Source organism: Achroia grisella, unplaced genomic scaffold, assembly GCF_030625045.1.
Source record: "Achroia grisella isolate CSIRO2021 unplaced genomic scaffold, CSIRO_AGI_Agris_v1 utg3539, whole genome shotgun sequence".
Classification (NCBI taxonomy): Eukaryota; Metazoa; Arthropoda; class Insecta; order Lepidoptera; family Pyralidae; genus Achroia; species Achroia grisella.
The window spans coordinates 113839-139602 of record NW_026712814.1 but is presented as its reverse complement, the minus strand read 5'-3'; the positions used below and the strand labels follow the sequence as shown (position 1 = coordinate 139602).

General features: G+C 31.1%; 1 protein-coding gene across 2 annotated transcripts in view; it reads right to left on the bottom strand.

Moving 5' to 3' along the window:
* Positions 1-25764, bottom strand: part of LOC131843881 (zinc finger protein 628-like) — a 117998-nt gene that overhangs the window by 90556 nt on the left and 1678 nt on the right. Inside the window, exon 1 of one of the 2 annotated variants that reach the window (XM_059192647.1) lies at positions 2005-2112. The exons of the other annotated variant lie outside the window; for it this stretch is intronic. The gene's annotated coding sequence lies outside the window, so the exon portion shown is untranslated. Of the gene's footprint in view, positions 1-2004; positions 2113-25764 lie in introns of those variants that run through there. 2 annotated transcript variants of the gene reach the window in all.

The following is a 25764-nucleotide window of genomic DNA, read 5'->3' as shown; positions in this document are numbered from 1 at the left end:
TTTCGTATTAATATTAATAACATATAATTCGAAGGTTTATTTTTAGACTGGGTCGTTGTTTTATAAAAACTTAATGCTTAATATAAAGGGCAAAAAACGAAGGTAAGAGTTTCATACTTCTTTTAAAAACCTAAAATTCATAGCGCTGATAATATTATCTGATTGCACTAAGAATGAGTGTGTAGCGGTTTCTATGTTGATTATCGCATACCTCTTACTTGTTATTGTGTAATTGTTTATACAAAAAAACATCTATTCAAAATAGCAACACACAAGTTTCTTGCTCATTCTTCTTGTGATGAATATGCATTCCGAATGAGTGGTAGAATCAAAAATATGACTATTCAAAAGTGATTGTATTGAGTTTATTTGAATAAAGATTATTTCTACTTCTAATACTATTTGATTTAATTGTCTAAGGGACGATTTTTTAGAGGTGCTCGGCGACGAAATCTTTACTAAAACTAAATTTATTTCGATGATACTCTTTGCAATCTGTTTACGTTAGTATTATACAATACGTCCAAACCTGTAGTCAATATCTATCTATTTTCAAAACAATATTTAGAGCCATATTTGTACATTAATTGCAATAATTAGAATTAGTACTGGTCGCCTAAAGATCGAAATAATTAATTTAAATTATAAATTTAAACATTATTAAAATTCTATTGAGAAAAATCATACTTTTAAGTCTGTGTGTGCCAAATACAAGTGTGTGTAATTTTTTTTTTAATTAGTGTATTTTTGATGCATATTTTTAAAATAAATATTAGCATTATACACTATTTCTATATATAAACTATAAGTGTGCGAAATTTCATACTGCTCTTTCCGCGCAATTTCGTAGAAAGGGGTACAAAGTTATTGCTTTACGTACTATATTAATGTATAGATAATTACTAGTATTTATATATACTGGTAAGGTATGATATATTACATATATTATACCTAAATTATATATTTCATATAGAAAAAATATAATGTTCCACTTTATTAATCTACAAATGACCTACTAATAAGAATGGGTTAATTATATTAATTCTAATTAGATGAGTCATTTTGTTTTGTTCTAATAAGACAGATTAAACTGAACCCTACTGACATCTATTAAAGAATAGACGTACTATCAAAAAAGTTGTTTCCAGTAAGATTGTATCAATAAAATAATGGAATATTTTATTATTACTTAACATATAATTGATTTTTCAAAGACAATTATAAAATATATTCAATCAGAATGACGTCACTATTCTATGTTTATTTGTAAAAACTGTATACCATGCCGCATGGCCAAGGTGGCAACAGTTTGATTGCAATTGAGGATTTTTAAGTTTTTTACTATATTGGTCGACCCCCACGCGGTCTGCCTTGTGAATAATTAATTCTTAGTGAATTCTAAATTACCCATCCCGTCAACATATAACATTAATTCAAATAAGACACGATTTCATCATCATCCAATTAAAAGAAAATTGTTATAATTTTTTTCAGGAGAGAAGATCGTATCCTGTATTTTAACTTTATGGTGTTTTAGGGTAAACATTATATACAAATATTAAAGGTATTGTATAGACTATATACAGAGATATAATTAGTATAAATTTATAATGACATCACCTCGACTATACACACTAATAAATACTCAGATAGGATGAGACATTTACGCATTACAATAAATTTTAGGTGAATATCAACTATTGTCATTTTCTGTTTAGATTAAAATAAAAAAAAACCGTATAAAGGTACTAATAATGTGTTTGATCATGATTATCTCGGTATATCGTAATAGTAGGCATATATTCTATTTTTAAATTAATTACAATAAAAAAAATATATGAGAGACATTATAAATCCATAATCAAGCGAAGTAGATCCTTAAAAGAATGTTAAGAGTTTATTTTTACATTAAACCAAAAATATTTGAAAATGGAACGTATAAAAATAGCTGAAGAAAAAAGAAAATATAAAAAATATCGTATTATATAATAGTGGAATTTTTACCTCGATCGCGCCAACCGCCCAGCGCCGCGGCAACTTATAAAATTTTCCATTTAAAACACACATTATTATTATCTTTTTTCTAACTAAAAAATACATTTTTACTCGTACATTATACGACTTAAAAACCAAACGTACTATAGCGGAATATATGCTTTAAGGAGAAAAAAATAAGAGCCCTTTTTATTTCGCAACGTTTTCGCGGGTGTGTTGTTTTGTCAGCGGCCATCTTGCTAGTTGCTCTAGTTTATAAACTAGTGAAGTGACACAATTCACTTTAAGTTCTAGTCAAGATCGTTGCGTAATGATTAAATATCTTATAGTTTACTATAAAATGGCTCGTTAAAGAATTTAAAGTTAATTGATTTAAGCTCGATTTACTTTAATGCTTCTACTGCAGATAATTAGGAAATGTTGTTATGTCTTTGTGTTTAAATTACCAACGTTATTTTCTATTAATAACTTTGAATTAGCTTTAACATTCCTACGTATATATATAGATATTTATCTGTAAATAATTGTATAGAATTAATAATTAAGTTTAACATATTATTTATAGATATATAGATGGCTTCAGTGGTCTAGAGGTTTTGTATATCGCCTTGCTTTCGATAGTCGTGAGTTTGTTTCTTTGAGTATATTATATATGTATTTAAAGAAAACGTACCTAATTCTTGTTATCAAGTATCTAAAACACAATATCTGTTTAGTTTGGGACTAGATGACTGTGTGTATGATATGTAGGGTTATTGTTATTATATAAGTACTAACTAAATAAGGAGTAGGTAAGGAAATTTGTTTGATTTTCAAATCCGAATCTAAGGATCAAACATTGAAGCTAATTACCTAGGATCCTAAGTTTATAATCATTCTCAAAGTTAGATAAGTTACAGTGTTTTTTTAACCACACAGGACCTTTCGACCAATTATGCAAGTATTAATTTATTATCACTACTCCTACTGTCCACTTCGGTTGGCTACTTCAAATCAAATCAAATCAGATTATCATTTATTCATGTAGGACATTTTAGACGCTTGTCAGTGTCATGCACTTTTTTTATTAACATTTTCATTTACCGTACAGTTACCGTAGCCTATGGATGCCTAAAATATATGGGGTGTCACGTGCGCATTATTGACCCTTAAAAACTCTTTTATTTATTGTTCAAATTGAAATATTTGGGTGTAATATAATCAAACTATCAGGTTTGACAATCACAAATACAGTACTGGATGCTGCGTCTATAGTGATTCTCATATCAAAACCACACTACCCACTTATCATTAAATAACATGTAGTTATTTTCACAAACTGCTATTAAAAAAAAGGACTAGCTAATAGTGGTTTAACGCACTGTTTCATCGTCTAATAGGCGCAAATTCGATCCCTCTAAATACCAAAAACATTTCCGCCTACATAAGTGATTGATTGATTGTTTTTTTTTTCCTTTATTTGTTTCACAGGTTTTTGTTATATGTATATACTGTAATAGCTTTTGCCCGCGGCTTTGCTCGCGTTAATTTATCCCCTTAGGGGTGGAATTTATCAAAATCCTTTCTTAGGGATACTTAATAGTAGCTTTAAGCATGCAAAGTCTCAGCCCGATCGGTTTAAAATTAACAAAGTTTCATACAAACTTTTATCTCCTATTTACTACCCTTGGGTGTAGAATTGATCAAAATCCTTTCTTAGCGGATGCTACGTCATAACATCTACCTGCATGCCAAATTTCAGCCGGATCCGTCCAGTGGTTTGGGCTGTGCGTTGATAGATCACTATGTCAGTTACCTTTGAGTTATATATATATAGATATGGATTTATAAATTCTTAGGCTCCCACTGCGATTTGATACAGCGGAAGTTTTTAACGGAAGTTTTCACTGTAGGTGATTGATTGTTAGCGTAGATATATTTAAAAATATAAATTTAAAATAAACACATTATAGCATTTCTGCCAGTTGTTTAACATCGATAGTACAAGCTTAAATTAAGACATGAGATTGCTTGCTTGAGATAAGCTTTGTACAGAATGCCAAGCATTATTATTTGTCTTTCCAATATATAAATTATTTAATAGTAGAGGACTTATTGAATATATTCACAAAGCAAATATTTTAGCCTTTTATAGAGTTTTCTTTTTATCTTCCTTTGTCTTATACGCTAATTGTTTTGATGATTATATTTAACAACATATCTGTATAACTTCATTCTAATTTCTCTAGCTATTTATATGTGAAACCTTAACATGAAAACAAACAAATAGACTATTTTAGCCTTGGTTTCAAGTATATGATTTTATTATATATAATGTCACGAATCGATTATAACATAATCAGTATCTCGACTATGCAGTTCTGAGCGCATCACTAGAACTGTTATCGCAAACTACGTACGACGATAAAATTTTGAAAAATCCACCACTTTTCCAGCGATAACCCCGGTGGCACAGGGGAAAAAAAAGCTCTGACGCTGCATCTATAGTCAAGGTTCAAAATATACTGTAAACAACATTTTTTTTAAACATACCATTCGCACTGAGTATATATCATTGACTGTATATTTATAGTTGAACTAGGACATTTGGTTATATATAAACTATCTGACTTAATAACTATTTAATAGTTTTACTAGGAAAATTGCAATATATTTTTTTACTAGAATCAAACAAGATATCTAGTTAAAAAAGTTTTAATTAATAAAGAGAAAATTATACCAGTTATATGTCTCTAATGCTAGCATTGCACCATGATTCATCGACCTCCACGCGGTCACCTTTGCATTGTTAATTCCCTGACTTCCAGACTTCATGCTTATTCTATCATTCTCCACTGGTCCCCTCACCCAACATGTACCGCTAGTACAGGCTGATGCACCATTCCAAATTTATCCGTAAAAAATACACTTAGCGAAATGAGAGCAAGTCGCCGCAAAATTAGGAGAGCCGATCCCGCATAAAGTGAGGTAGCGTTAAGAAGAAGAAGGAGAAATGAGAGCATATAGAGTGTTTCATTCACTACATCGACAGTTGATAACACATCTGAATAGAATAGAATAGAAAATCATTTATTCAAATAAACACTTGAAACACTTTTAAATAGTCATCACATTTTCAATCTACCACTCATTCGAAAGCTTTACGACATCCTCATCACAAGAAGAATGAGCAAGAAACTTGTGTGTTGCTCTTTTAAATAATTTTGTTGTTACATTACATTTTTAAGTTGAAGTGTGTGAATACAAACTACCAAGTAGCACTAGTTCAATGAAATACACGAATATAGAAAATATTTAAATACAACCAATTGCTTGAGAAAAACAGTTGTAGTGATTAGAGCAGACCAGTCCCTATAAACAGCACTCGTTCACGAGTATGATGTATGAGCCACCCATCACTGCGCTCGAACATATTTTAGGGAACCCAATGATCCGGCCCACCTCTCCGCCATGTTAGGACATAGTGAGCATGACTACTCAAAATCCCCTCCGATCGAGCCCTGTCAATTCAAACGGGGATCGAAATTACGACGGCCTGAGCCGAGGTTCGAACCCCTAGCGCTGCCCTCAGACTAAAGTAGTATCCGTCAGGACTCCCGTTCTACGGTACATACACCAAAATAACATTTTTTACTATTTTTGCCTGTCTGTCTGTTTGTTACTTCCGACTAATCTCTGAAATAGCCGATTTTGACCCGTCAAAATCGGCCATTTCAGAGTCTTCAAAAGTCCCGACTTTTTTTGGCAGGTAGCTCATGTAAAAAAGAGTAACATAAGCTACTTTTATTTTAGAAAAAATAATATCCACGCGGACGTAGTCGCGGGTTCGGCTAGTTCAATTAAAATAATAAACATATATATGTCGTGATGTTATTATTTATTTAGAAATTAGCAACGACTATGAATACGGCACACTCTTATAAATAACCGTCCAGTATTTATTCGCCGCGTTATCACTCGCTCTCGACTAAGTATGAGTTTTATGTACTCATAGAGTTTCTTTGTGCAGTTGTAGATAAAGAACTATTTCTATCTAGAAACGACGCGGTGCTGCGCATGCGTTGATACGGCTCGACCACACAAATTGCATATATATATATATATAATTTAAAAATGTAACTGTATTATTGTAAACATGTACAATATTATTTGAAAAGAATACGAACTGAGTTTCTTGTCAGTTCTTCTCATCTCGAAATGACTACACTACTGTCACTTGCGAACAACCTAATCGACTCAAGGGCTACTTCTGCATTCATTGTTTTAAATGAAAGTATAAAACATTTTAATAAAAATTATATGTCATTTGAAAGCTATATAGGCTACTAGCTACTCGCCCCGGCTTCGCCCGGGTGTACATGTATCTAAACATATATAACTTAAAGGTGACTGACATATTGATCTATCAACGCACAGCCCAAACCACTGGACGGATCGGGCTGAAATTTGGCATGCAGGTAGATATTATGACGTAGGCATCCGCTAAGAAAGGATTTGATTAATTCTACCCCCAAGGGGATAAAATAGGGGATGAAAGTTTTTATGAAACTTTGTCAATTTTAAACCGATCTGGCTGAAACTTTGCATACATAAAGCTACAATGACGTAGGCATACAATAAGATAGAATTTTAATAAATTCAACCCTTAAGGGGATAAAATAGGAGATGAAATTTTGTATGAAAGTACTGTAAAGTCGCAAAAACTATATCTAATAATAATGATACTGAAACGTATACACCTTTCTCTTGAATCACTCTATCTATTTAAAAGAACTGCATCAAAATCCGTTGCGTAGTTTTAAACTGACAGCGACAGCGATATTTTTTTTATACTGTGTAATGATGTAACATCACGCTAAGTCCAATAGGAGCCGAGCTGCAATACGAAATGTGACGTAGATGAAGCAGCATGTATCAGCTAGTGTAATGTATTCTACAATTAGATGCTATATAAACACTTAGACGACCTCGGCGATTTAGTGGTTTAGCACAGCACCTTACTTTGGATGTTCGCGGGTTCGATTCCTTGCACGGTATAGACATTTGTATTCATGAGTATGATTGTTTGTACTAATCTGAATGTTTTCTATGTGTATTACATAAATATATATTTAGAATATAATAATAATGTATGTATATATTTGTATCAGTTAACTACCTAAAACACCACAATAGGTTACTATTTATGACTATAATTCTTATCACCAATTCATTCATACATGACTTGTAAAGTGATGAGAATCAATATTAAAAAAATATATATATTGTACTTATTTCGAAAAAATCTAAGCAGCTGATCTAAGTAGTTGAGATTGAATTTATTTATTTTTTATGCATATTATACAATAAAAAGTTCCCGAAATAAAACTAATAAAATCAACCATGTTCTATTACAACTATCAAAGTTATTGTTGCTAATACTTTTCACTGCGAAATATAAAACAAATCTGCAGCAATCTTGAAATTGAACGCACCATAAACAATTTTATAGAAGGCAACAACACGCATTAGAATTTAAAAGGACGAACAAAACTTTACATTAGAAAAGCAAAGCCGAGATTGCGTTAAGAAAAATAAATCAGCGGCCCACGCACGCGACCTAGCCGAACGGACTCACACAGATGGAAAGAGACAAAAAAGTTGGAGCAAGAAAAAAAATCGCGCGGCGAATATATCCGAGGCGAACGACCTGCGAAAAATAAGACGAAAACGAGCGCTCGCGCACATGTGGGTTCGCCATTTTTTTCGCGCCGTCCCCCTCTGGCACCAAAAAAGGGCGCGTTGGCCGCGCGTGCGAGAGGGACGGTTGGAAAGAAAGCCCGCGGAAAGAGTTTGCGGTCGTTCGCGCGTGGGTTAATACGGAGCAATGACGCTAGGGGCGCGCGTGTCGCTAGCTTGGAAAATTTCTTCCTGTTTTGACTTAATACACGCGCAGTCTTTTTGGTTTATCCCGGCACGGTTTGTATACTATTATATGGATACATATATAAACTAGACATTATACATATATATTTAAACATATATTAATAATTTAATCAATATTGAAACTTAAAAAATATTTATTCCTTCCTTCTTTTGGAGATAAAATACATCATATACTATAGGAAAAGCTTTTAATGAAATATGACGTAGATGGATAACTTGAATCATTTTTTTCGGACTACTCTAATACTGTTGGCCATAGTTGGCCTTTACAGCGTCATCGAAAAATAAAGATATGGACTGTCTTTTAAAATTTAAAAATAATTAGACAGGAAAAAATATTTTTGTCCTGTTTAGTACACACTATTAATCTGGTCAAAGAGTACATAGTAACTTTAAAAATATATTTAAGATCTTTAAAAAAAAGTTAAACCTTCTGAGTAGTTCTTTTATTCTACCCTTTATTCGGTATGATGATCAGTCAGTAATAACAAGTTTTTAGGTACTGTATATATGTATCTATTGCTGAAAATTGCATTAAAATCCGTTGCGTTTTAAATTATTAAACGATATAAGTGAACAGATAGTATTGGCGACTTTGTTTTATACTATGTAACGATGATACGAAAGAGGTAATAACTCGAATGACTTTGAAAATCGAACGTACTGTTCCCGCGCTGCGTGTGATTCATATCAACCGTTTGAAAATCGAACTCTGCGTGGTTCTACGTTTTGTTTCGTTCAATTTTAAATTTCAAAAAAAAAAAGTATCATATCATTAGTAATTAAGTTATTAGCGTTTTATAAGAACTGACACGCTGACTGACACTGACACTGACACTGACACTGACACTGACACTGACACTGACACTGACTTAACTGTCGAACTAAAATTAACTGTATTGGATCTAAAGAAGAATAGCTTGCACAGTTTCAGATAATAAATGTTATTTAAGTGAGGCTGAATTTCACACGTCTATTAAACCTTCAAAATGAATATATGCTAACATCACAATTGCTTACTATGTGTAATAAATCATATATACTAACTATTATTACTAACATATAAGTATTATTATTATAAACTGACATAATAAATGTAAAATTAACAAAATAACTACTTGCATTAATAGATCAAACTGCAGCATTAACAATATGATACGCTTGACCATCTTCCTTATGGCTTCATGCGTTTCCATGCACTGCAAATTGAGTCTTAACGTCTTGTATATAATGTTTATAGTTCATATGAATGTCCTAATGAAACTGTCTACTAGTTGATTTAAAGCTGGAGAGGAACGTTTTTAATTGAGGCTTTTTCTTGGCATATTTATAGCGCACTTATTAAGGGGAAGCACTTTATTTATTAAAAATTCTTATTGCATATTTTCATAATATTAGTCATAAATACAATACTAATAAATAAACTATAATACTAAAAAACACTATACTAGTTATATGTATAATACCGAGCTGAGAGCCAGTTATAGTATTCATGAAACTAGAAAAAATATCGAGGAATCAAAGTGGAAAATTTGTTTTTTTTAAATCTTCACAAAACTGCGCGAAATAAATTTAGTATAAAAATTCATGATTTCTTGTAATTTCAGATTCTACTCATAACAAATGTCTCTGTCAGTTCCATCTGAGGTTGCAGTCGTGCAGGTTGTTTATATTATTTTTCTTGCATCGTTGAGGTTTCATGACCTGTATTGATATTTATTTAATTACATATGCGTGTTAACCACTTCGCCTTAAGTTAAACGCTAGTTCAACACATTTGCAAGCGATTTGAATATGGCCGAGAATTTTTACGACGAGCCGTGGCATAAACTATATAATCTACTGATTAATCTATCTATCTTCACACCAGGACCATCACAGGGTAGGCAGAGAAGACCGAGTATTTGATATCCTTACATATATTTCTTGGATCATTCACCTTAAATAGAAGTACATTGATAACTAATTGGCATTTCACTAACATTGTTTTATTTTAATATCTTAAATAATTTCAAATGTAACTAAATCATCCTGCATTTAGCCACTCAGATACCCATCAGGTTATAAATATATTACAATAAAAAAATGACAATTTCTCAAATTTATTCCTCAAGAATAATAAACTGTAATTTTTTTTAATGTATTTATTTCAAATGTAACTAAATTATCCTAGACCATTCCGATCGCCATTAGGGTATGTAAGACCATTCAATCTTGCAATAAAACAAGAACAAATTTGAGAAACTGTATTTTTTTAACTATATTTATTTCAAATGTAACTAAATTATCCTAGACCAATCTGATCACCATCAGATAAGGTAAGACCATCCAACCTTGCCATAAAATAGGTATACATTTGAGGAGCTGATATTTTTTATTATAAATATTGATTTATCTCAAATTTATTCACACGGTGAGGTTTTTTATTTAAAATGTAACCAAATAATTCTAGACCACTCAGATCAGCATGAGGATAGTCTTAAATCTTATATTACACACAATAGTATTGTTAGTTTCTCAAGTTAGTTCACAAATTTTCTCAAAATTATTCATACGTATAAATAAATTTGAGATAAATATTGAGTGTTCAAAAAAAGCTGGTCTCGATATAAAATCGATCGAAGCTATCGGCCACAGTACGAGTACGTCCCTAGCAAAATAGAGTTTGTAAGAAATATAATAACATTGTGTGGAGTGCGGCGGCCAGCCTTGTACAACCTGTTTTTTCTCCGACATATCGCGTTACAGCTATACACTTACTGTAACACATACAGACTTACATAATAGACGGACACCATTTATATTTAATTGAAAAGAATGAATTATTTATACAATATTTCGTTAATTGTAAACCACATTCAATTTTATTTGGTTGCGGGTTCGATTCCTCGCACAGTACAATTATTTGTATTCAGGAGTATGACTGTATCAGAGTGTGTGTTCTATGTACATTATATATGTATTTACAAAAAAAATGTGTGTATTCGTCTGCATACGATCAGTTGTCTAGTAAATACATATAACAATGACTCTGCTTAACTTGGGACTAGATGGCGCTGTGTGAATTTTCTTCAGATAATATCTGATTTAATATAATAATTTATTATATACAGACATACAAATTTCACACAAATTAAATTATATACAATAAATACTACATGACACTAAAATGCAACTGTTCATTTAAATGCATATGAAATTAATTAATTTTAAATGTACATAATTACTTATGAAATATAGTGATATTTATTAAAATTGAATGAAATATGTAACTACTTCAGAATTATGATGATATTTATTTTCAATTAATTGCAGGCAAGTGATTTAGATAGACCACATTTGTTTTAGAACTTTATATTAACAAAAATATTAAAAACCTCGCGAACAAACTCACAGGGTAACAGCTAGTACATAAATAAAGATCAATCAATATAACAATTATTATAGCAAGTATAATAATTCTTATATTATTTGTTAACTAACTAACGCTGACATTTTAAAAAGACATAAAATATTAATGGCTGACACTAGACATTAAAAACAGGATATAACTACAGTCCCACTAGATACCTATTCCGTCCCACATCCCCCCCCCCCCCTCACATAACAGCGCGTGAGTCAGGCTGCGCGGGCGCAGGTTTTGCAACCGAAATTCTACCGGTCCGAGACAATGGCATTATTAGGCGTAGACGCCATTTTGTTTTCTAAATATCCTCGATAGGCAATACTTATGTCGGTGTTCTTTACACGTTACCTCTCGTTACCTCTCACTGTGACCATTCATGGTAAATTTTATGGGAATGTAAATTAATTAATCTATGTTAGCACAGTTTATAAATATAAAGAGAAAACCGGCTAGGAAAGCAGTTGTACGCGTTGTAAAATTATGTTCGTCTATTTTGATGTGTAATGAATTCGATAAATTATTGTATATCTAATATACCTATAAATGTATAATAACCTAATATATAATTCTCGTGTCACAGTGTTTGTTATCGAACTCCCCGGATCGGTTTGAACGATTTTTATGGATTTTTTGTGTATATTTAAATAGATGGATAACATCTTTATTCATAACGAAAATATTAAAAACAAAATGTTCATGTAAGAATATTATATAATGGAAAAAATACAATAAATATACTTTAACTTACACGTAAAATGAAAATATAAAAAAAATATTAGTTATATATATATATAAATAATAACTCTAAGAAACATATAACACTAACGAAATGCACTTAAAAGCCTGAAATAAATAAATATTATTATTATTTAGAAAAATAATTCCCAAGTCAATTTAACCACTTAAAAAAAAATAAACAAATCGAAAGTTGTCTTCGAGTTGTTACTATTTCATCGTTTAAACCGTAATGGTCTTAGGTTCGAATCTGATCGTGTCAAATATACATATTTTTTGATATTGAAAATGACATGTGAACTGTTTTTTTTTTTTGTGACGGTCTTTGTACTTACAACCTTCTTTTTAATGTTAAGCCACTAAGCTACGACGCTATCTTACGAACACTAATTGCATTAAATGTATAGTGCCTACTTACAATATGCAAATTGCATGAAAAATCTCTAAAGACACCTTTACGCCGTTAGAAACCTCAGGTGGGATTACCTTGAGGCCTCTCACCATCCGTACAGTACATAGTCAACTCTTACATTCCTCAGTGAGTATAATGAAAATACACAATTTAAACAGTACCCGGGTGATAGAGGTTCCCACGGTGCTTTTTTTTATTTCATTTTTAAAACCAGACTGAAACTTTTTAAAGGCAAAAGGTAATATACTACTAAAATTTAATCAATTTTGGATTTTGTAAAAGTTGTGTTACCTAAATAAAGAATTTTTATTTTAGACTAGCAATTCTCGCGACTTCGTCCGCGTGGAATTTAACTTTTTTTTTTCTAAAATTAAAAGTAGCCTAATTTACTTCTTATTACATCAGCTATCTGCCAAAAAACGTCCCGTTAAAATAGGTCCAACGATTTCAGAGATTAGCAGGATCAAACAGACAGATAAAAATTAAAAAAAAAATATATTTTCGTGCATGTACCGTATTTATATTCATATGCTAGTGGTAAAAAACGGTTATTACAATATTACAAACAGGCACTCCAATTTTATTTATATGTATAGTCTAGTGTTCCGCCCTTGCTTTGTACATATGTATTATATATACATATGTACAAATCATACGACGCAGGATTTGTAATACTACAAAACAAAGTGTAACTATTTATATTTTACCCTTAAAGTATTGATATATAACGAATGAATTTGGCTCCACTGTAAAGGCCAGTGGCGGCCAACACCTATAGAATAGTTCGGAAAAAATCCACCACAAGCCTAACATCTATGTACCCTGTAATTTCACTGCCATATCTCACCGAGCAACCGAAACACAGCTTACAAACCAAGCTGCTTCGCGGCTGATAGATGTGAGACTGAGGTACTTACACACGCATGACTTTGTACAAAGTCTAAGGTAATCGGTTTTTTTTTTTAATTTTGGTTAGGTGCTAAGATCTGCACCACTGTGATCTGTCGCCATTTTTCAAAGTTTGAAGAATTGATGGATATTCTTAGGAGCGATGGTTTTTATCTCCTCAGGACAGAATGTAAACTTTCCAAAGGAGATGTTTCGTTAAAGCACGAGTGTGCTACAACCACATAGGATGTGTAGAGACGTTTCCTCTTCAGCTTTGCAAAATCTGCAGATTTTTTTAAGAACCGGTACTAGGTAACGATAGTAATGTATTGGTATATATAACAGGTGGATTTGGCTCCTCCCCAAATCTAAACCGAAGATCAAAAACGGCAACGTAACGTAAACATTTCTTTGCATGTAACGACGTCATCTATTAACGCGCGTGTATGGTACCATACATACACATACAAACCGGCGGTAAACTGTGTTGCCAACATTAAAATATATTCCTTCCACTTTTTTTCATGGTCAATATTCTTATTGACCGCTAACAGTTCTTGCAAATGTAAATAATTACTTAGAAAGGAATTAAATTGCTGTTTTTTTTTAATCTACATCATCATCAAATAATTTTAGTCAACATATTAACTTGGTAATGCGTCTTAGAAAAAAAATACAATTTAAACCAACTACTATAAAGTAATACAACTAGTATTATAAATCGGCCTGTCTGTCTTTATGTTACCTTATTCTTATACAAAATAATACAGTAAATTGTATAACTAATAAAACCAAAAACAATACTATGTTTTTTTATTCTTCTAGCACCGGCGATTTGATTAATATGGTTAATAAAAAAAATATGCAACTGGCAACACTGACCGCACCTACGCTTCGGAAACTGCTGCGAAATGTCCGTGTTGTTTATACTAACTCACTGAAAGAAGGCAATCTGGTGTTGTAAAGGTGAGACTACACTAGCGACAACATGCAAGAACGCACTTGTAATGAAATGAATGATAAACACATATTTCTACATGGTCGAGGGTACTATTCCTCGCACGGTACAAGGATTTGTATTCATGTGTATGATTGTTTTTTCGGGTGTTTTCTATGTATAGTATGTATGTATTTACGAAAAAAAAAAATATATATTTATGTATTTACATCAGTTGAAAAATGGGTTTATAGAAATTTTTATATATTTACTAACGAATAAATAATTATTTATGTACACACTTATAATAAATTGATACATAAATATTATGTATCAAATAATTTGATAAATATTATTAAATTAATCACTTATTAACATATAAGGATTGGTCTTTCTGTCTCAATGAAACCATAATCAAAAACATTATGTTAATTGATATCTTTAATATATAACATATTACATAAAGATACAGCTAGTGCTAACTGGTATTAGGAAACCTTGCCTATGTTCCAACGTTGAGCACTAAGCTCTATACTAGCAAATTCTATTTTTAATGTTTAGATCGACTAATGTATGCGATGCAGTTTTATGCTCAAATTTGCGGCTCGAGCCGCGCCGGATGGAACGCCGCCATTTTTAAATTTAAATTTAGAATTCGAATCGCAGGAAGCTCGTTCTATTTTTGAAATTCATTTATTCGTCTAGGCGTGTCGGTTTGGCCACTCCTACATTTTAATGAAATGTGAGAAAAAAAAACTATTCGACTTCAATCACCTTCATTAACATCTTCGTTCATGATCTTAATATTAACATTATAAACACGAAAGTTGGTGTGTATGGATGGATGTTTGTTACTCTGTCACGCAAAAATTAATGAATGGATTGTAATGAAACTTTACAGTAATATTGGTTATACATCATAATAACATATAAACTATAAATTTCACGCGTGTGAAAGCGCGTGCACAGCTTGTTCGATATACAAAAATGTATAGAAGTAGAAACATACCTACGCTGACAATATTAAAAAAAAACTTATATTATAGACAGTGTAATGTATCTAAAGTAAATATATTCAAAACTATTTTATTACGTCATCATATCTGGTACCGTCTTATGAGAATTAACCCAAAATTGAGTTTATGTTATATATTCCAAAATTTTCATAAAAAATTGCTATGCAGACAAAACTAAAATAAGCCGTATGAAAAAAAAGATGTTAGGTACACAGAATTATACAAAAAATATTTTGTTCGTAGTAAGTATGGCCATTAAAAAGTATTTAGAATTTTGAGTTTTCGAATATTTCCTCTAACTTTAATTATACATTTCTTTTGTTTGATCCTTAGTTTAAGGTCTCTTGACCAATCCGTTGTTTATGTCCTTAATTATACCACAGATAACATAATATTTACACTATAACTACACGTCTCTATCTATATACTAAATTGTAATTATGTTTTGTTTAACATGTTAAGACTTAAAGGAGCAATAAATGGTAACAATGTTCTTTTTGTCTCACAGGATAATAAGTAGATATATATTCATGCAATTAAACAAGCAAACTCACTTTGGTTAATATATTTTTATTTACATTTTTAAGTTTTTTTTGACAAAATAAAAGTGAACTATGTGTTTCTTTCTCCTATTCCACTTATACGATGCATGTGACTTTGGCTGTGTTGTAGTTTTAATGTATACGTGTATAGGTAAAAGGAAAGCTATAAAAAATACTTGGAATACGTAGATTTATATAGGAAACAATCAAGAAAAAGGAATTTTAAGTATAAAAAGAATGTACTATAAAATAACGATAAATTCAAATACAAATTTAAAATAAAAAATAAATTTCCGACTAATCAGATACAAATAATTTATAAACGAATGCTATGTTAACAAATAAACGTTACAATAATATATCAACTTTTTTATTTAATGCTAATGAAATAAAAAAAAAAATTATGTACTAGGACAATTAACACGTCATCTAGGCCAAAGCTAAGCAAAGCTTGTGTTATAGGTACTAGACAACTAATACAAATAGATATTTTTTTTATATAAATACATACATAATATATAGAAAACAGACAATTACAAACAAACATGTAATATAAAGTTTGTACCGTCTGGGACTTTGAACCCGCGACCATAGAATGTAAGGCAGTGTGTTAAACCGCTAGATCACCGCGGCTGTCTATGTACATACAGATGACAACTGACAAAGGATGATTACCCAAAACAAGTCGCACTTCGCTTCCAGAGCCCGAAAAGTAATCGCTGAATGTAACCTGGTTTTTATATATGTGAAACTGCGTATTGGAGCCAAGTGCATACAAAAATATCTACTAAATTTCAAGGTTGGATCATGCAAAAATAACACAAGTGCATTCTTGATGCGTTCAGGCTGAGATATGATATATTCACGCGTCATTACATATTGGGATAGGCAGATGTAATTGGACGGTCGTTGTAACTATATTACGTCACGGTGCATTGTTACAGATGTTACTAGTTGGGATTTGTGTATTTTTTTTGTAATTATAACTATATTTTTATAAGTATAATTAGTAAAAATCATGAGATCTTACCACATTTTATTTTTATTACTAGCACCTCACCCCGGCTTCGCCCGGGTGTACATGTTAACTAAAAACCTTCCTCTTGAATCACTCTATCTATTAAAAAAACCGCTTCAAAATCCGTTGCGTAGTTGTAAAGATTTAAGCATATATAGGGACAGACAGATAGCGACAGCACTTTGTTTTATATTTTATAACGGGAATGACCTAGCAGTTGAATTATGCTTTAGTTTTTTATGGTCGCGGGATCAATCCTCGGAACATACAAACATCTATATGTATAACTACATATTTATATATGTAATTACAAAAAAACGTATTTGTTCATGTTTTATTAGTTCTTCAATGCAACTTCATAATATTCTCTACATGTAGTATAAAATAGAAATAGAAATAATCTTTAATCAAATAAACTCAATGCAAGTACTTTTGGCTAGTCATATTTTTTTTATTCTACCACTAAGACCAAATACACGTGGGAAGAGAAAATCAAGCTGTCTATTCGCTTAGATCTTTTCAACTGCTGAACAAATTTTAATGCAGTTTTTAGCAATGGATAGAGTGTTTCAGTCGCGGTTAACAGTAGTATTATATATTTCCGTTAGTATTTTCTGTGTATTGTACATTAAAATTGATTGTGCGCGTCAGCTATTTTCAGAATTTGCATGGCTTTATTTACATTGTGTGTATGAGTACAGATATTCGTTGGTGCAGACGGACGGGCATGTATTGGATTGGCACGGTTGCAAATTTTTCATATATATTATGTTCAACTATATAATTTTTCCCTCGGATCTATTTTTGCGGCAAGTTTTTATCCCTTCCATATCACGCCCTGATAATCTTGATACTTTCTAGGTCGCACGTATATGTATCATTATTTTTATATTATTATTTGTACTATTTCTGACCCGTAACTTCGTCCGTGCAGAATTCAACGTTTTTAATTAATAAAAACAAAATTTCTAAATGAAGCTAATCTAAGTTACTCTGTAACATTAGCTACCTGCGAGTGAAAGACTCGTCAAAATCAAATATCTTCGCAGGAAATGTAAAATTTAACTAATTATATTTTTTTTGTTCCTACTAAGTCACTTAATAGCTTATAAATATAAAAGTCATAATGTCTATCCGCTGATACAGTAAGGAAAAGATCTCTATTTAACATGATGTAGGCTATTTTTAGGTCAATACAAACACATTTAAAGGTTTTTAATATTGTACAATATGCAGTATTTAAATTTTTAGATTTATATTCATAATTTATAATCAAAGTGATTTGCTTTGTATTATATTATATCAAGATTTTTTTGTTAGTTCAATTAATTAATAATAATTATTATTAATTAACGACAATTACTAGCTGACCGCGCGACTCACTTTCTTGACATTTATCACAATATTTCGCCCAATAAGTTATTCTAATGTATAAGCTGTACTACTATAGTAAAGTTTCATCAAAATCTGTTTAGTAGGTTTTGCGTAAAAGAATAACAAGCATCCAGCAATCCATCCATACTCACAAACCTTCGTGTTTATAATATTCGTTATATTGAGTCTGTTTGTATTTGATTTTCTATGTTATTTTCAAAATGAAACGACCATTTGGATCATTTAAATTATTGACCACAACTCCGCACGCAGTCCGATGTGGGTCTGTATTGGCAAATGATAATGATTGTACTGATAATACTGATAGGGCGGATCATAAAACCGCAATCGTTCAGTTACGGCTACTCAAACACATGTTTATCCACCTTTAATTGTCGATGCCGATACTGTAATTGACTATAAAATTATTTTATTGGTATATTTTTAAGTAAAAAACTATTTTTTTTTCTAGAAGTTTCTATTATATACTGTAAAGTTTTACTAGTGTGTATATGAATTGATTTAAAACACTTCCTTAAATCTGATGTTTCTTTGCTTAAATATTTGAAAGTAGTTGTTGCTGTACTCGAAAGAATATATTAATAACAAAAGATCCAAACAATTTTAAAAGAAACAACATTTTCAATTATTTTTTTACATACAATATGCCAATACAATTTGAAGGAAGCAATATTGTATAGTTAAAAAGTTATATATCATTATATATAAAAATACGTGTCAAGTTGTTTGTCCGCAATGGTACTGAGCCGATTGCAACTGTGATTTGCACATTGGGTGCAATTTGATCCAACTTGAAAGATGGAATAGCTTACATCTCAATTTATAGTCGCAATATTATTTTAGTGCAAATTATTTTTATATATAAAGAAACTGTTGGCTACAGCAATGCGTTGCCGGGTCTACTAGTACTTATATATACTTATGTAAATACATAGATATATATAAGTAGATAGGTATAAACTATTTTATATACATTTGTATAAAAGAACTAGTTTAATAGTTTGCGATAAAATGATATTTTTAAGTGCCTTGTCCATATTAGAATGTAAAGTGGTTATTTAACAATATTGTGAGTAACAAGATTTGTAATTTATGAGGAAAACAACCTTGTTAACGTTTTTATAATATTTTTAACACGATCGACCAAATAATAATCTTTGACTAATACAAAATACTTATTTTGTATATAATGTCTAAAGATATAACACACAGCGCCATCTAGCTCTAAATGAAGGTCCTAACTGAATCTGTACTCAATACAAACATTTGTATTAATTTCTATAAATAATCCTTACTAATACTGTAAATCTGTCTGTCTGTCTTGCTTTCACACCAAAACTACTGAATCAATTTAAATGAAATTTGACACAGAATTTAAGAAACAGTTTAGATTATGAGAAAGGACATAAGCTACTTTTTAATGCGAAAAAAAGGCTGTAAGAGGTTGAAAGGCGAGATGGAAATTTGTATGGATATATCGTAATTTTTCTATGTATAATAGTAATTAATTAAAATTAATTATGGTTGAATTTCGACCATTGGGCGACTAGTAAGTATGACTATTCAAAAGTGAACTATTAAAAAAAAACTTTTTAAATTTAAATATATTTGAATAAAGTTTCTATTCTATTGTACTTAATTATAATTTTGCAAGTATCAAGATTATTAATTTCGCTACAACTCGTTGTGTTTTTTGGCACCGCTGCCAAACATCAGTTTACGTGATGCACCTCACCACACACACGCATCACTGCACCAACACACGCCTGTTCACACAACATTTATAAGGGAAACAAACTTTAACATCGTTTATCTACCATTTTGTAAGACTTCTAGGTTTATTTTATTTATTTGCTCTTTATTTCGACATAAGTAGATAATAAAGAACATAAATAGTAAGAATGAATAAATGACGGCCTCGGTGGTCCAGCGGTTTAACACACCGCTTTACATCCGATAGTTGCAGGTTCGATTCCTCGCACAATACCAATTTTTGTATTCATGAGTATATTATTTGCATCTGTCTGGGTGTTTTTATGTATTTTTATGTACTTACAAAAAAAAATTGTATTCATATCAGTTTGCAAGTACCCATAACACATGCTCTGCTCATCTTGGGTCTTGACTGCGCTGTGTGAATTGTCTAGGAATATTAATATTATTAATAAGGTACAATATATCTTACCACATAAGCAATCGTTTCCTTGGGCTCCCTAAAATATACTCGAGCAAAGTGAAAGCTGGATCATCCGTCATACTCGTGAATGAGTGTTGCTTGTTGATTTAATCTTATTGTGTATTTAATATTTTGACTCTAATGAATTACCTACTATTAGTTGGTAGTTTGTATTCACACATGTCATCTTAAAAATGTAAAGTAACACGCAATTTTCTTACTATATAAGTATTCTTGTGATAAGTTTGCGTTCCGAATGAGTGGTAGAATAAAAAAATATGACTACAGTGGACCCCCGGTAGTCCGACAATCATTTTGCAGGGCAGTGTCGGACTATCGAATTTGTCGGATTATAGAGTACTGCCTAAGACCCCTTATAGTCCGATTTTTTTTACAAAAGAGTACCTTGTAATCCGACAAATTATAGATCCAATGATGATTCTTTATATTATATACATATATAGTGGACCTCCGATTATCGAACAAACGTTTTTCAGGGCAGTGTCGGATCATCGTATTTGTCGGATTATAGAGTGCTGCTTAAGGATCCTCTGCTTATACTCCGGAATTTTTTATAAAAGAGTATCTTGTAATCCGACAAATTACAGATCCAGTGATAAGATTCTATGTTATATATGTATGTATGTATATGCACTCTGAAGTATATTGTCAAAGTAATATTCAATAACAAATAATAGACAATGTCGGATTACAAGGGGGGCCGGATTAGACAGGGGCCGGATTACCGCGGGTCCACTGTATTTAAAACAGTTCATATTAAGTTTATTTGAATAAAGAAGAAGAATAAAGAATTAAGATTATTTCTATTTTATATTCTGACATTTTAAAAAGCATACTGTTTGATGACTGAATTAGGACTAGAATATATAAATACTACTCATAAGAATATAAATACGACTTAGTATTATTTTGTAGACATTAACTGCGTTTATTTTTAATATCGTTATATTCCAATGAGTAATCACATAATTTCTAATATCATAAAGTTTACAAACATAACTGCCTATGATTGTCTACATTTTTCCAGAAAACGCTATGTTTTAACAATTGCAAATGGAAACACCTTTGTCTATATTGTTTTTCGAAACTAATAGACATAAGTGACTAATTAATTGGAATATTGTCTATGTTTAATCTGAAACACGAACACTGACATATACAGACATACACCTAAAAACTCTTGATGTTTTTAGTGTAATATAAATCTAGACATATATTTTAAAAAGCTGTCAAAGTTACAGTTAACCTCGATTAACTGTGTCTTTGACTACATTTTTTAGAAATAGCTTATATCATCATTCTTTTAAAATAAAAATACATTACGTATTATATTCAGGGATTAATTAATTAAAACAGTTATTAGTTTTAATTTTTTATGAAGAGAGACTGTATGAACTAGAATCCTTTGCCTGCCTTATACATGACACATTTAAAAACAACAATACTAGGTCTCTTTTAAAGAATTTGTTTTTTGTAGAATATACATTTGTATATCAAATGAATAAATAACATCACATGGCAAAAATATCGTGTAATTTCAAAAGAAACACAAATTGAATTAAAATAATCTTTTCTAATAGGACGGATAAACTTTATGTAATTTTGTAAAAAAAATAAAATTTAAATAGTTCTTTTTAGTGAGAGTCTATACGGATGATTATGTAGTTATAGATATTGTATAATTTATCGACAAAATCACAAACAAATGTCTAAGATTAACTATTTTCAATGAAGTCAGAACGTTCGTTTCCAACTAACCTTGGGTCCAGCTTTATGACCTGGCGCTGAGCTTTGTTGAAAGGACTATTCTTTATTTATTTATTTATTTATTTATTTATTTAGTTATTTATTAGACGCGAGTTAGTTTTCAGGTTTGATGAAGTCCAGAACGTTCGTTTAAAAGTACCAAATATTATAAATTTCACAATATTTAAAACTAATAGAACAATTTTAAGAATAACTTTAAGAATTACAGATATTATAATAGTATCTGAATTAGATACTATTTATTTATATTATTAGACCTGTAAGAAAGAATGTGTGTGCGTGTATAATTAAAGAGCTTAAGTTATGATTAAGAATATGAATGAGTTTCGTTTTATATGTGCTTTTAGAATAATATCTAAAGGGGTCTACGTCTTTAAAGTATTTATTATACGTATCTTAATTATGGAACATCATGCTGTTAAGAGGATTAATCACCTTCTCAAAAATGGTATTTTGATACACTTCTGACGATGTTTTTTTTTCAGGACGATTGACACAGCGCCATCTAGATCCAAGTTAAGTTTGTGTTATGGGTACTAGACAACTGCTACAAATACACAGATATATACTTTTTCTCGTAATTACATATATCATCATTATTACATCGTATAAAACAAAGTCGCTGTCGCTGTCTGTCCATCCCTATGTATGCTAAAATCGTATAAATTACGCAACGGATTTTGATGAGTTTTTTTTAATAGATAGAGTAATTCAAGAGGAAGGTTTATATATACTGCGTGTATATCCGTGCGAAGCCGGGGCGAGTAGCTAGTATTATAAAAAACACCCATACCGATACAAACAATGCTACTCATGATTACGATGCTACTCAGTGCGAGGAATCGAATCCGTGACCATAGGAAGTAAGGCGGTATGCTAAACTGGTGTTTTAGTGTTAATTTCACAAAAATTCATAATATATTAACTTTGTATCACTCACGTTTTGCCGCCAAGCAGCTGTGTTCGCATGACTGTCTCCATTTGAAAAATAAAATATCGTTGTGAAATTCGATCACTACGCAATACCTTATCGGTTATCCTTTTAAATGATAACGCACGAGGGGTAATATGGATGATGCTTTCATTTCATTTAATATAAATAGAAATTATATTCAAATAAACTTTTCAAATAAAATTTTGAATAGTCATATCCTTTTATTCTACCACTCATTGGAATCGCTCTACTCACAAGACGAATGCCTTACGTGTTGCTCTTTTAAACAAATAAAATTTTAATTCCTAACTATTTATAAATATTTTGTCGAATTTAATGAAATTTTTTATCATGTCTATGACACTGTTTATTTATTAATAATAGTAACCCTAACCCATCCACACAGCGCCATCTAGTCCGAAGCTAAGTAAAACTTGTGTAATCTGTACAACTGATAGAAATACATAAGAACAGTCTCTATGTGTTCACATCAGTTGTATCTATTGTTCTTGTACTTCGTCCGCGTGGAGTTTCACAAAAAGTAGCCTAAGTTACTCCTTATTACATCAGCTACCTGCCAATAAAAGTCAAAATCGGTCCAACTATTCCAGAGATTAGACGGAACAAACAGACACACAAATATTGTAAAAAAAATATTTTGATTTATGTACCGTATTTATATTCATATGCATGTAGTAAAAAACGGTTATTTCAATATTACAATTTTATTGTTATATATAGATATGTATTCACAAAAAAATACATAAATATCATGAATACAAAAGTGTGCATCATGCGAGGTATCGAACCCGGGATCATCGGTAGTAAAGCCAACTTATAAATCTTTTTTGACATAATGTATAGTTTTTTTTTTTACCTTTCTCCCCACAAATATAGAATATATATATATAACAGTACCGTATATTGAGATTGCCATTAACTTTGCAATAGCGGCGTGCGTACATTAGCCATAACTGTGATAAAAACCGGATCGATTTTTATCTAGAAATCTCGGTTCGATTCCCGGTAGCGCTACGACATTTTTCCAAGTGGGGTCGCCTCATTTTATTGAAATGTATGTAAATTCACGTATATGTTAAGATAGTCTATCCACTTCTGTAGGTGTCCATTGTAAAAGGTACGATTTTGTCACCCTCTTAATAAATGTAGGAATACTTACAATGAATCTTTCTTGAACTGAGCTTCAAGAAAGATTAAATTAAAGCAACGATAATAAGAGCTTCCTTCAATGAAGACCTCTGTGGTCTTGCGGTTTAGCACATCGCCTTATTTTAGTCAATCGCGGGTTCGATTCCCCGTTCGGTACAAACATTTGTATCCTTCATTATGATTGTTTGTATCGGTTTGGGTGTTATCTATGTATAATATATAAAATTAAGAAGGAAGAATTACTCAATTCAAATGTGTATTATTTGATTGTGGTTTTGATTTGATTGTCCCATAAAATTTGGTGAATATCTAATTGTTAGTTTTTGATGGTAAATAATGGCAAGTCCTAGGATGTAGCGCGCTTACCCAGAAGACATAAAGAAAAAGTTTTTGACCAATACTTAACTCGATTATTTCGTGACATGAACATCGTATTACTTTTAATAAAGAAAATCGGACGTAGACAATGGAAACGGACCAATTTGTTATAAACATGCAAAGTACGTACACAAAACCGCTCAGTGCGTTGCGTAACATGTCCCATGTGTGTGTTTGTATGTGTACTTATGTGTTTATACGTTAGTGCATAGTTTTTACTGAGTGCACTAAAAATTTTTCCATTTTATTGTGAAAAATATGAGGAAAACATTAAATTATTGCAGTTTTACTGTGGCACTTATTGTTAGCGTTTTTTTATGGTCTTGAGCGTTTAAGAGTTATTATTTCTGTACTATTATTTAAAATGTATATTCGTAGACATGGAATAGAGTATAGAGAAACGGTATGTTATGGTGCAGATATGGTATTTTCTATTTATCTGTCAACTTTCAGATCTCTTAGATCCCTAACGAAAAGTAAATTTATAACTATGGAAATACCTCGGTGGTCCTAGCGGTTTAGCGCACCGTTTTACTTCCGATGGTGCAGATTCGATTCCTCGCACTGCACAAATATTTGTATTCATGAGTACGATTGTTTGTGTCGGTCTGGGCGTTTTCTATTTATAATATGTATGTATTTATGAAAAAATCTATGAATTTGTATCAAACAAACACGACAAAACAACTAACAATTTACACAAAAATATCATCACATTTCTGAATTAATTTATATGGGACCAATAGGTATGTGAAACATCACTACTATCAGTTTAAAAAAAGCTATATAAATTAATTCCGTTATTTCGACATCACATCATGTGTTAAAAAATACAATAAAAGATTCCCGCCATTTCTGGAAGTCACTATGTATATCTATAAAGAATAACTAAATCTTACATATTTGTTTATGAGTATGGATGTTTGTTACTAAGTACTGAATAGATTTTGCTGAAACTTTATAGTAATATAGCTTATACATAACGTATAGGCTATAATTTAAAAAGACAAAAATGATGATAAATGTCAAGTAAGTGTTATGCAGACAAA